This window comes from Hyla sarda, chromosome 4 (assembly GCF_029499605.1).
Source record: "Hyla sarda isolate aHylSar1 chromosome 4, aHylSar1.hap1, whole genome shotgun sequence".
Lineage (NCBI taxonomy): Eukaryota > Metazoa > Chordata > Amphibia > Anura > Hylidae > Hyla > Hyla sarda.
In genome coordinates, this window is record NC_079192.1 from 107,750,760 (window position 1) to 107,763,578 (window position 12,819).

Genomic DNA, 12,819 nt, shown 5'->3' on the forward strand with positions numbered 1-12,819 from the left:
TGCTAGCTCTGAAATGGCATCCTCCTCATCTGCCAACCGGGCAAATTTGTGCAAGTTCAGGATTAGCTTCCCTGACACTTTTCCCTCTATCCCGTTTTTCTAACTGTAATCCAGATAGCTGCCTGACTGTCCTGCACCTCTGTCCCACTATCCTCCCCCACCTCTACCCCATAGAGTACTTGCTCAGTAAGCAGGAGACTCCTCTCCAAGTTGTCAATGCATCTCAGTGTTGCCAGTTGCTCCTCTAGATCCAGGATCTAGGCTTCCATATGAACAACTCGCACACATCTCACACAACAATATGCACCCTCAAACTCCTGTTCAAGGATTGCATACATTGTGCAAGATGCACACTGGACTGCCTTTTCCAACATGGATGCCATATTAGATTTGGGGATTGCAAAAATTTACAGTAAAAAAGTGGTGGCACTGTAAGGAAAATTAACAGTTGACACCAGGATTATTCACAGATATCAGCACAATGCTAAGGCTGTGCTGATTTGCTTACCATCAGGAGGCCTTCTGAGATTGTCCAAAGCAGTGAGAATTGTAAATAAAAAATAAAAAGAAATCTGAACTAAAAAGGACATATCTTTTTATAGAATGATGGTCCTTTTCAGAGATATAGGGCTCCATACCTCCTCTGACCGTCTTTCTACTAGGTCAGATGGGCGAGATGGCATTATTGGGTGTGTGCTATACTTCCTATGATGGTGGAAAAGCATACTTAAAGGGATTATCCAGGAAAAAACTTTTTTTTATATATCAACTGGCTCCAGAAAGTTAAACAGATTTGTAAATTACTTCTATTAAAAAATCTTAATTCTTTCAGTACTTATGAGCTTCTGAAGTTTAGGTTGTTCTTTTCTGTCTAAGTAATCTCTGATGACACGTGTCTTGGGAACCGCCCAGTTTAGAAGAGGTTTGCTATGGGAATTTGCTTCTAAACTAGGCGTTTCCCGAGACACGTGTCATCAGAGATTACTTAGACAGAAAAGAACAACCTTAACTTCAGAAGCTCATAAGTACTGAAAGGATTAATATATTTTAATAGAAGTAATATACAAATCTCTTTAACTTTCTGGAACCAGTTGATATATAAAAAAAAGTTTTTTCCTGGAATACCCCTTTAATGACTGGGGCATGCATTTAGCTCAAGCCAGCTCTCAGTGATGGGAAAAAGTGTCTTGCATCCCATGAAATCCTTCTGTCTGTCCGCAGCTGAATTCACACCCTGGCCATTAAGCTTGCTGTTCCCCCATCATAGGAAATATGGCACACACACTTTAATGATGGCCCACCCATCAATCGCCATTCTATAGAAAGGCATGTGATCAGCCCCCCTCAGCTATCTTTACATGCTCACAGGTCCTCTTTAAGTCTTACACAGAGCACATGCATAACATAAGGGCAACTTACTGCACCACTCTGCAGCATAATGCCTCTCCTCCACATATGCAGGAGACATGAAGTGATTTATTGGCTATGCCACATGTGGAGGGGAGCGGTAAATATGATTTTTATCAGTGTCACCTTTATACAATGTATACAGCATTGTTTGTGTTTATTTGTAATTCCATTTAAATAAAATTACACTTTCATTATTATTATAAAATATTATTTTACTAACCCTATTAAAAAAAAAAAAAAGTAATGAGCCATCGGATTACTTGAGAACCAATAAGGAATAGATGTTTAACATAAATCGTGAGACATTTCAGTTAAAAAGTGTATTTCCTTGCAAATAGAAATCACAAAGAGGAACTTTTATGAAATCAGCTGTCAATGATTTGAATTAGGCAATAACTGAACCTCAAGAAACATTTTAGAATATAAAATAAATAGTAACAAAAAATAAAAAAAACATTTGATTCATAAACTAATGAGCTGAAATGGACTCCCTCCCCCAGCCAGGAAGTTTTTATTAAGATCCAGAAAAAAATTCTATAATCTATTCAATGTAAATCCACATGCCATACAAAGGTGGAATTTCTTTCTACGCTGCTAATTGCACCTATTATTCATCTTGTGAACTTGGCAGGTCTGGTGACATTATAGTAAAATTTCTCCCAACAGAACCCTGCCAATTTCAGCCTTAATTCCGTCAGTAAACAATTTCAACCGTGTTGGGAAAATTCCATTAATCATTCATGTTCGGAAAAGAATGATACTCGGAGGAGCTGTCAGGATCCAGTACTCAGGATTTGTTTTGTAATTAGGAATCCAAAGTAAAGGAGCAGAAATGCATCAAACTTCAAACTCCAGAAGGAATTTGTGGGCAAGGTGATTATAAAACTACTTATTATCAGTCAGTTTAAACAATTATAATAGTGAAACGGATGTAATCTAGTAACTGTCAGCTGACTCTTATGAATATGATGTGAAGACAACATTTGGCACAGACAATAAGTCCTCAATATACACATTAATAGGTGTTGAGCTAAGGCAAGCACTCATTATGCAAGAAGTGCTGCATGGTCACAAGTTAAGACTTCATCTGTTCATTTCTCATGGTACATGAAGCTGAAAGCATACATCCAGTAAACCACTTAAAATCTCCTGTTTACCTCAATATGTAAATGTATGTTTTTAATCTAGAATATAAAAATGAGTGCTATTTACTGTTTGGTAACTTCATTGCCATGCTGTCTGCACAGTTTACCCATTTCAGTTTAGGGCAGAAGAAGGAGATTTTAATTACTGCAGCTATTTACTTCCTCCCGGCTGATGTTAGCTACATAGAGTAAAAGTAAGGTAAACATTTTGCCTATACAGGGAATAACAAGCTGTTTGTTTGTCAATAGAGGGAGATGCTTACTAATAGGGTCCTGTGATTACAGCAGCCACAGCAAGGAATCCAGCAGCATGCAAGCATACTTCATATAGCATAGAAGAGGAGAGGCAGAAAGGGTGACAAATGTATCAGGAGATTTTTAGAAGTGTAAGGGCTGCAGTTCTACTGCAGTTCTGGTAAAATAGTAGACAATGATGGCAACTTTCTGTGAAGGAGTTAGGAACAATGAGAGGACTGTACCATAAAAAAACCTCAGTTCCTTGCTGGAGCATCAAAGGGCCCATCGTAAGGAAAAGAAGCAGGTAAGGGCCCCCTCCGCCATCCACTCAGCTGATCGGGACATTGCTGTTTTATCACCATGGTCCTGATCAGCTCTGCTGAGCTTCCAAGATCATTTAACTTTCGTTTTAGATGCCGCAATCAACATTGATCGCAGCGTCTAAAGGGTTAATGCAGGGCATCGGACTGATCGGTGGTGCCCGGCATTAACTCTGGGTCCTTTCTGCTGATAGTTTAAAGCGTGCTCAGTAGTGATGAACGGCAGGGACCATATTCAAATTCACAATATTTTGTGAATATATGGACAAATATTCATCCTATGTTCACGAAATTTGCATATTCGCTATGTTAGTTTTTTTTTCCATGCAAAAATTGGTAATGAAATTCGCATAGTGGGCATGCACAATTATATCTTTCATAGCGCTCAACACTAGTGCTCAGCCGGTAACGGGACCAGGGCGTACAGGTACGCCCTGAGTCCTTAAGTACCGGAACGCAAGCACGTACCTGTACGCCCTGTGTCCTTAGCAGGTTATGGCTATGTTCACACAGTGGATTATCTGCACACAATTTGAACAGTGCAGCAGAAACTAATTGAAAACAATGGGACTCTGCTGCAGCGGAATGTCTGTGACAAATTCTTCTGCGCAATTAAGTACAGTAATTCCGTCATGTTAACATGGCCTAACAGTGGGGACCCGCTTGAGATTGTCTCTACCAAAAAACAAAGACAACATAAATGAGTACAAAATAGACATGTGTTCAGGCACGGCCAATTGCACAAACAGAAAAGGGAGAGATGTCACAATAGTACATAGATGGTAAGGTACAATATCATAGGTAAATAGGTGTAATAAGCATAATAGGAAAAGCAAAACAAATGAATGAAAAAGAAAAGAAAAGCTGCGTACCTACAAACTATTAACAAAGGGATAAATGGACTATGAACCTAATGGAAAGACATCTCACCTACAGCCCCAAACGCGCATCTTCGAAGCACAGGGCGAACACATGTCTATTTTTTACTCATTTATGTTGTCTTTGTTTTTTGTTTTTAAACAATAATGTTTTTTATTAATTCACGTTAAAATATATCATGTGGTTAAATTCTTTGGTGGTAATATTGTGATGCAACCACAGATAGTATCACTATTGATTTTGTTTATCTTTTTGGTGACCATAGTCTCTACCAAGCATGACATTACAAAAAACACTCTATGTTAGTATATCCCAACAAGTGTGCCTCCAACTGTTTAAAAACAACAACTCCCAGAATGCACAGGCAGCCAAAGGCTGTAGAAATGATATATGCATTGGGTTTACCCCAGACTTAGATTAGGCTAAGGCTACATGCCAACTTTGGCAGTTTCAGTAGCAGCCTAGCTGTGTGTTTCAGTCATGCTTCTACCTTTTATCCTGTGGCTATAGTGGTGATTCCCATGAGATCATTGGGATTTATATATCCACTACAGGACATTAAAAAAAACATTTAAAAAAAAAAACAACAACATTTGTGTTTCCCAGTCAATCCAGTATCAGAACTTGATTCCAACAATTAAAAAGTTGACACCATTATGACACTTTCATTTGCAAACCATGTCCTTTGCAGGTTCTGGACCAGTGGCCATCTGGAGACCTTCTTTCTCTTCAGGTATGGAGTATCCTGGATGCTCCATTGCTCAGGAATTCCTCTAAATTTCTACATAGAAACGAATAGGGGAGGACGGGTCACTTGCTTGACTGAGAAGAGTCAATTTAGGATGGTTTGAGTTTTGTAGGCAGAGTGAATTGCATAATGCTGGTTGCTGGTTAACCCCTGCAGATATATCAACCAGTGCAAATCTCATGGGGTAAATGCTATGTCACTTGACAGAGGTATACCAAACAAGGGCATGGATATGATTTTCAGGCACAATAGAAGTGAGATAGGCTGGGATTCTTATGACTAGTATTCTCCAAATACTTGTCATACAGCATTAAGAGGCTGATAAAAAATGTTGACATACTTGAAAGGGAAACTGGCAGCAGGGTCACCTGCACTAGCCTGAATATATATATATATATATATATATATATATATATAGTGATGTCGCGAACATAACATTTTTGGTCCGCAAATGTTCACGAACCGGCGAACCGGGCGAACCGCCATTGACTTCAAAGGGCAGGTGAATTTTAAAACCCACAGGGACTCTTTCTGGCCACAATGGTGATTTAAAAGTTGTTTCAAGGGGACTAATACCTGGACTGTGGTGTGCCGGAGTGGGATCCATGGCAAAACTCCCATGGAAAATTACATAGTTGATGTAGAGTCTGGTGTTAATCCATAAAGGCCATAAATCACCTATTATTCCAAAATTCTTTGGAATAACGTGCTTTAGTCCCCTTTAGGCAGCACATAGAGCCCCCATTTAGGCATCACATAGTTAGATCCCCCCTTTAGGCAGCACATAGATTCCCCCATATTAGGCAGCACATAGTTAGAGCCCCCCTTTAGGCAGCACATAGGTAGAGCCTCCCTTTAGGCAGCACGTAGTTAGATCCCCCTTTAGGCATCACATAGCTAGATCCCCCCTTTAGGCAGCACATAGATTCCCCCATGTTAGGCAGCACATAGTTAGAGCCTCCCTTTAGGCAGCACATAGAGCCCCCTTTAGGCAGCACATATTTAGATCCCCCCTTTAGGCAGCACATAGATTCCCCCATATTAGGCAGCACATAGTTAGAGCCCCCCTTTAGGCAGCACTAGTTTTATTTCTCAGCCAAAAAAGGTATTTTTTTATTTTTATTTGAACAACTGTCACACCAAATGTGATTTGCACTAGTGTGACAATGAGCAAAAAAGGTTGCCAGCGGAGTTCCCTTTTAACCAGAGGTCCCCAACCTGGGTGCCTCCAGCAGTTGCAAGACACATGGACTGAACTTATAGCCCTTTTAATACTGTAGTTAGTTGCTTGAAAAAACGTAAGTTTTACACTGGAGTACCCCTCTTAAGCAGCGGTTCCCTCCCAACCAGGGCGCCTCCAGCTGTTGCAAGACACACGGACTGATATTTGAGCCCTAAAAAGGGCTTTTTTGGGTGCTGTCCTTAACCCCTTAAGGACATAGGGCGTATCAATACGCCCCCGTTTCCAAGTCCTTAAGGACACAGGGCGTTTGGATAGGCCCTGCGCATTTCCGGCCCCAGCCGCTAGCTGGAGCGGAGCCGCTGCTGGATGCCTGCTGAAATCGTTCAGCAGGCATCCCGGCATATCACCCAGGGGGGTCATTATGTCCCCCCATGTCGGCGATTGCCGCAGATCGCTGGACAATTCAGTCCAGCGATCTGCGGCGGATTCCGGGTCAATCGGGTCTCCAGTGACCCGATGACCCGGAATTACTGGCTGATCGGGGGCCGTCAGAGACGGCCCCGAACAGCCATAGCCAGCAGGGGTGAGGTGGCATTGGTGCCACCTCACGATCGCCCTGATTCGTCGGCCTGTTTCCCGGCCGACCAATCAGGGCGCCTGCTGCGGGTGTCACTCCCGCAACCCGCTCCGCCCCTCTTCCGGAGGACGTGAGCAGGTGCGGGCAGAAGACCCCGGGTGCTGGGGACCCCGATCCCCGGCGTCCCTGTTGGCATCGGGGCCCCAGGAGCGGCGGCGGCAGCGAGGGACTGACATGTGCGGTGGCATCGTGGAGCAGCAGCAGGAGGTGAGTGACAGCCTCCTGCTGTTGCTTAGCAACAGCTCCCAGCATGCAAAAAGGGCATGCTGGGAGCTGTAGTTATGCAACAGCAGGAGGCAGACCACCACAACTCCCAGCATGCCCTTATGGGCATGCTGGGACTTGTAGTTTTGCAACAGCTGGAGGCACATTTTTCTATGGAAAAGTGTACCTTCAGCTGTTGTATAACTACAACTCCCAGCTTACACAATCAGCTAAAGTGCATGCTGGGAGTTGTAGTGGTGCATCTGGTGGTTGCATAACTACAACTTCCAGCATGCCCGTTGGCTGTCGGTGACTGCTGAGAATTGTAGTTTTGCAACAGCTGAAGGCACACTGAGTTAAGTAGCAAACCAGTGTGTCTCCAGCTGTTGCATAACTACAATCCCCAGCATCCCCAGCCAAAGTTTTATGCCTCCGGCTGTTGCATAACTACAAGACCCAGCATGCCCTTCCGCTGTCCGTACATGCTGGGGGTTGTAGCTTTTGCAACAGCTGAAGGCACACTGGTTGCAAAACACCGAGTTTGTTACCAAACTCGGTGTTTCACAACCTGTGTGCCTCCAGCTGTTGCAGAACTACAACTCCCAGCATGCACTGATAGACCGTACATGCTGGGAGTTGTAGCCGGAGTTGAGCTGCAGATCAAACTGCCAGCGAGAAACTACTGTGAACCCCCACCCGTGCGACTGTACCCTAAAAACACTACACTACACTAACATACAATAAAATAAAAAGTAAAAAACACTACATATGCACATACCCCTACACAACCCCCCTCCCCAATAAAAATGAAAAACGTCTAGTATGTCACTGTTTCCAAAACGGAGCCTCCAGCGGTTGCAAAACTACAACTCCCAGCATGCACTGATAGACCGTACATGCTGGGAGTTGTAGTTTTGCAACAGCTGGATGTCCCCCCCCCCCCCCCCAATGTGAACGTACAGGGTACACTCACATGGGCGAAGGTTTACAGTAAGTATCCGGCTGCAAGTTTGAGCTGCAGCAAATTTTCTGCCGCAGCTCAAGCTGCCAGTGAGAAACTACTGTGAACCCCCACCCATGTGACTGTACCCTAAAAACACTACACTAACAAAAAATAAAATGAAAAGTAAAAAACACTACATATACACATACCCCTACACAGCCCCCCTCCCCTCCCCAATAAAAATGAAAGTGTCTGGTACGCCACTGTTTCCAGAATGGAGCCTCCAGCTGTTGCAAAACAACTACTTCCAGTATTGCCAGATAGCCACTGACTGTCTAGGCATGCTGGGAGTTTTACAACAGCTGGAGGCACCCTGTTTGGGAATCACTGGCGTAAAACACCCCTATGTCCACCCCTATGCAAGTCCCTAATTTAGGCCTCAAATGCGCATGGCGCTCTCACTTTGGAGCCCTGCCGTATTTCAAGGCAACAGTTTAGGGCCACATATGGGGTATCGCCGTACTTGGTAGAAATTGTGTTACAAATTTTGGGGGGTATTTTCTGCTATTACCCTTTTTAAAAATGTAACATTTTTGGGAAAACAAGCATTTTAGGTAAAAAAAAAAATAATAATTACATATACAAAAGTCATGGAACACCTGTGGGGTATAAAGGTTCACTTAACCCCTTGTTACGTTCCCCGAGGGGTCTAGTTTCCAAAATGGTATGCCATGTGTTTGTTTGTTTTTTGCTGTCCTGGCACCATAGGGGCTTCCTAAATGCAGCACGCCCCCAGAGCAAAATTTGCTTTCAAAAAGCCAAATGTGACTCCTTCTCTTCTGAGACCTGTAGTGCGCAAGCAGAGTACTTTTCATCCCCATATGGGGTTGTTTATGAACCGGGAGAAATTGGGCTTAAAATTTTGGGAGGTATTTTCTGCTATTACCCTTTTTAAAAATTTAAAAATTTTGGGAAACCAAGCATTTTAGGTGAATTTTTTTTTTCACATATGCAAAAGTCGTGAAACACCTGTAGGGTATTAAACTTCACATTACCCCTTGTTAGGTTCCCCGAGGGGTCTAGTTTACAAAATGGTATGCCATGTGTTTTTTTTTTTTTTTTGCTGTTCTGGCACCATAGGGGCTTCCTAAATGTGGCATGCCCCCAGAGCAAAATTTGCTTTCAAAAAGCCAAATGTGACTCCTTCTCTTCTGAGACCTATAGTGCGCCAGCAGAGCACTTTTCACCCCCCATATGGGGTGTTTTCTGAATCGGAATAAATTGGGCTTCAAATTTCGGGGGGTATTTTCTGCTATTACCCTTTTTAAAAATGTAAAAATTTTGGGAAACCAAGCATATTAGGTAATTTTTTTTTTTTTTTTTTTTACATATGCAAAAGTCGTGAAATACCTGTAGGGTATTAAGGTTCACATTACCCCTTGTTACGTTCCCCGAGAGGTCTAGTTTCCAAAATGGTATGCCATGTGTTTTTTTTTTTGCTGTTCTGGCACCATAGGGGCTTCCTAAATGCGGCATGCCCCCAGAGCAAAATTTGCTTTCAAAAAGCCAAATGTGACTTCTTCTCTTCTGAGACCTGTAGTGCGCCAGCAGAGCAATTTTCACCCCCATATGGGGTGTTTTCTGAATCAGGAGAAATTGGTTTTCAAATTTTGGGAGGTATTTTCTGCTATTACCCTTTTTAAAAATGTAAAATTTTTGGGAAACCAAGCATTTTAGGTAAAAAAAATATATATCTTTTTACATATGCAAAAGTCGTGACTCACCTGTGGGATATTAAGGTTCACTTTACCCCTTGTTACATTCCCTGAGGGGTCTAGTTTCCAAAATGGTATGCCCTGTGTTTTTTTTTTTTTTTTTGCTGTCCTGGCACCATAGGGGCTTCCTAAAGGTGACATGCCCCCCAAAAACCATTTGTCGCTCCTTCCCTTCTGAGCCCTCTACGGCACCCACTGAACAATTAACATAGACATATGAGGTATGTGCTTACTCGAGAGAAATTGGGTTTCAAATACAAGTAAAAATTTTCTCCTTTTTACCCCTTGCAAAAATTCAAAAATTGGGTCTACAAGAACATGCGAGTGTAAAAAAGGAAGATTGTGAATTTTCTCCTTCACATTGCTGCTATTCCTGTAAAACACCTAAAGGGTTAATACACTTACTGAATGTCATACTTTGGGGCATGTCGTTTTTAAAATGGGGTCTTTTATGGGGTATTTCTAATATGAAGTCCCTTCAAATCCACTTCAAAACTGAACTGGTCCCTGAAAAATAGTGAGTTTGAAAATTTTGTGAAACATTTCAAAATTGTTGCTGAATTTTGAAGCCCTCTGGTGTCTTCCAAAAGTAAAAACTCATACATTTTATGATGCAAACATAAAGTAGACATATTGTATATGTGAACAAAATTTTTTTTTATTTTGAATATCCATTTTCCTTAAAAGCAGAGAGCTTCAAAGTTAGAAAAATGCAAAATTTTCATTTTTTTCATCAAATTTGGGGATTTTTCACCAAGAAAGGATGCAAGTTACCATAAAATTTTACCACTAAGTTAAAGTAGAATATGTCACGAAAAAAAAATCTCGGAATCAGAATGATAACTAAAAGCATTCCAGAGTTATTAATGTTTAAAGTGACAGTGGTCAGATTTGCAAAAAATGCTCTGGTCCTTAAGGTGTAAAATGGCCTGGTCCTTAAGGGGTTAAAGCAGATGTTAGACTAGTGCTTTAGGAGTAAAGTGGTCCCTGAATACACCACCTAGCAGCAACCTAGCTATCACTTTCCCTATTACAGCAGGAGCAGCTTCTCTGTCCCTCCACTTTCTAAGCCTGCAGCATGCCGAATGAAGGTAAAATGGCATCCGTGCAGGAGGTAGGAGGGTCTGGAATGGAGGGTTCTGCTGCTGATTGGCTGTAATGTGTCTGCTGACTCTGATTCACAGGGTCAAAGTTTACCGCAATGTTAAAGTATAGGGGGCGAATGGAACTTCACATATGTTCTCCCGGCGATGCGAATGCGAACATGCTAAATTCACCGGGAACTGTTCGCTGGCAAACAATTCGCGACATCTCTCTCTCTCTCTCTCTCTCTCTCTCTCTCTCTCTCTCTCTCTCTCTCTCTCTCTCTCTCTCTCTATATATATATATATATAGCAGACAAATAGGCGACAGCACTCCCATAAGGTGTAAATAAGCGGTCTTTATTCACATAGACATGGTGGCGACGTTTCGGCTAGCTCACACAGCCATTATCGAGCTCTAATGACATATCTGCTGTCTCTAAGACTCTCTTTTGTCAAATATCTATTTTCCTTATGGTTATCCAGGAATAGAAAAACAAAGCTAATTTCTTCCAAAAACAGCACCACATTTGTCCCTAGGTTGTGTGTGGTATTACAACTTGGCTCCAGTCACTTCAATGCAATTGAGCTGCAATACCACACACAACCTGGGAAAGGCAAGGCACCATTTTTGGAAGAAATCGACTTTGTTTTTCTAATCTTGGATAATCCCTTTAAGGAGTTTCAGGGATCTGTCATATGTACAGTATGTTTCTCCACTTGGATGGGCTTTGTGCATAGATCTCAAACTAAAACCATTTAGTGTCATGTCCTATAATATCAACATTAAAGGAGGCAGAAGATTTACCTAGGGTCACCATTTCCCCTGACCTTTGACTGGATCATGTCTGATCCAAAGCCAATTCTATGTGTTTCACCCATGACTGATGGAAACCTTAATCATGGAGTAACTTGTAACCTCTTCACTGCAGGTCATAAACCTTTGTGCAAATTAACATTTTAACATCAGTAGGAAAATGTGCTACATCCCAGGGAAAAAAGCATTAATGCTCCGAGATCTGCATATCAAAGCAGAAAAGAAATGAGGAAATTCAATGAATGCAAAATTATGGACCTACTGAGGACCGTCTTTGTTAAAATCTACATGGCACTATCTGTACACTCCTGAGTATTCGACCAAAGGCACAGGCCAAGTGTACCTGGCAAACCTCTCTGTTTTTGATTCTTTATGACACAGAGAAAGGGCCTTATAAAATGTTAGATAAAAGGTCTCTTTCAAAGTACTTTATGTGCTTTATGGTAAAATTCTCTCCGTCTGGCTGTTCTGCATACTTAAAAGTCAGGGCCACCTTGACTAGATTTGTTTTTAATATATACATAAACGCTGCATCCTTTTCAGTCCTCAATCCGTATAAATCTAAAATATCTCATTGTTCCCTGGATTTCTATAAAAATAATAAAGAAGCCTTTTCAAAGGAAGTGGGTTTTGTTGACACCATAGACAGCTGAGTCTGGTTATGCAGCAGCATTGTGAAGGGAAAACCATTTTCAGGCTTAAAAGCAGACTTCTTATTACCCTGCCATCTCTTTACAATGTTTTTATTTATTTATTTCATTTTTTTTCTTATTTTTTTTCCCTTTTTTTACATGACATTAGAGAGTCAGAAGTGACATACATTTTTTATGGTTTCATAAAGTCGTCTCCTGACCGGGTCACCCTTCTCATAACTAGGGAGCAGAACGCTTGAAAAAAAAACATTCATCAACCTAAAAGGGGACGCTGGAAATCTGCGACTCGGTGCAAATGCTGTTACTTCTGTAGTAATGCCAGATGACCCTCTCACTTCTATTACTACAAGAAGTGCTGCTTTTAAAGGGGTACTCCCATGGATACCTTTTTTTTTTTCAATCAACTGGTGCCAGAAAGATAAACAGATTTGTAAATCACTTCTATAAAAAAAATCTTAATCCTTCCAGTACTTTTTAGGGGCTGTATACTAAAGAGAAATCCAAAAAGGAAATGCATTTCCTCTGATGTCATGACCACAGTGCTCTCTGCTGACCTCTGCTGTCCATTTTAGGAACTGTCCAAAGCAGCATATGTTTGCTATGGGGATTTTCTCCTGCTCTGGACAGTTCCTAAAATGGACAGCAGAGGTCAGCAGAGAGCACTGTGGTCATGACATCAGAGGAAATGCATTTCTTTTTTTGATTTCTCTTTTGTATACAGCCCCTAAAAAGTACTGGAAGGATTAAGATTTTTTAATAGAAGTGTTTAACAAATCTGTTTAACTT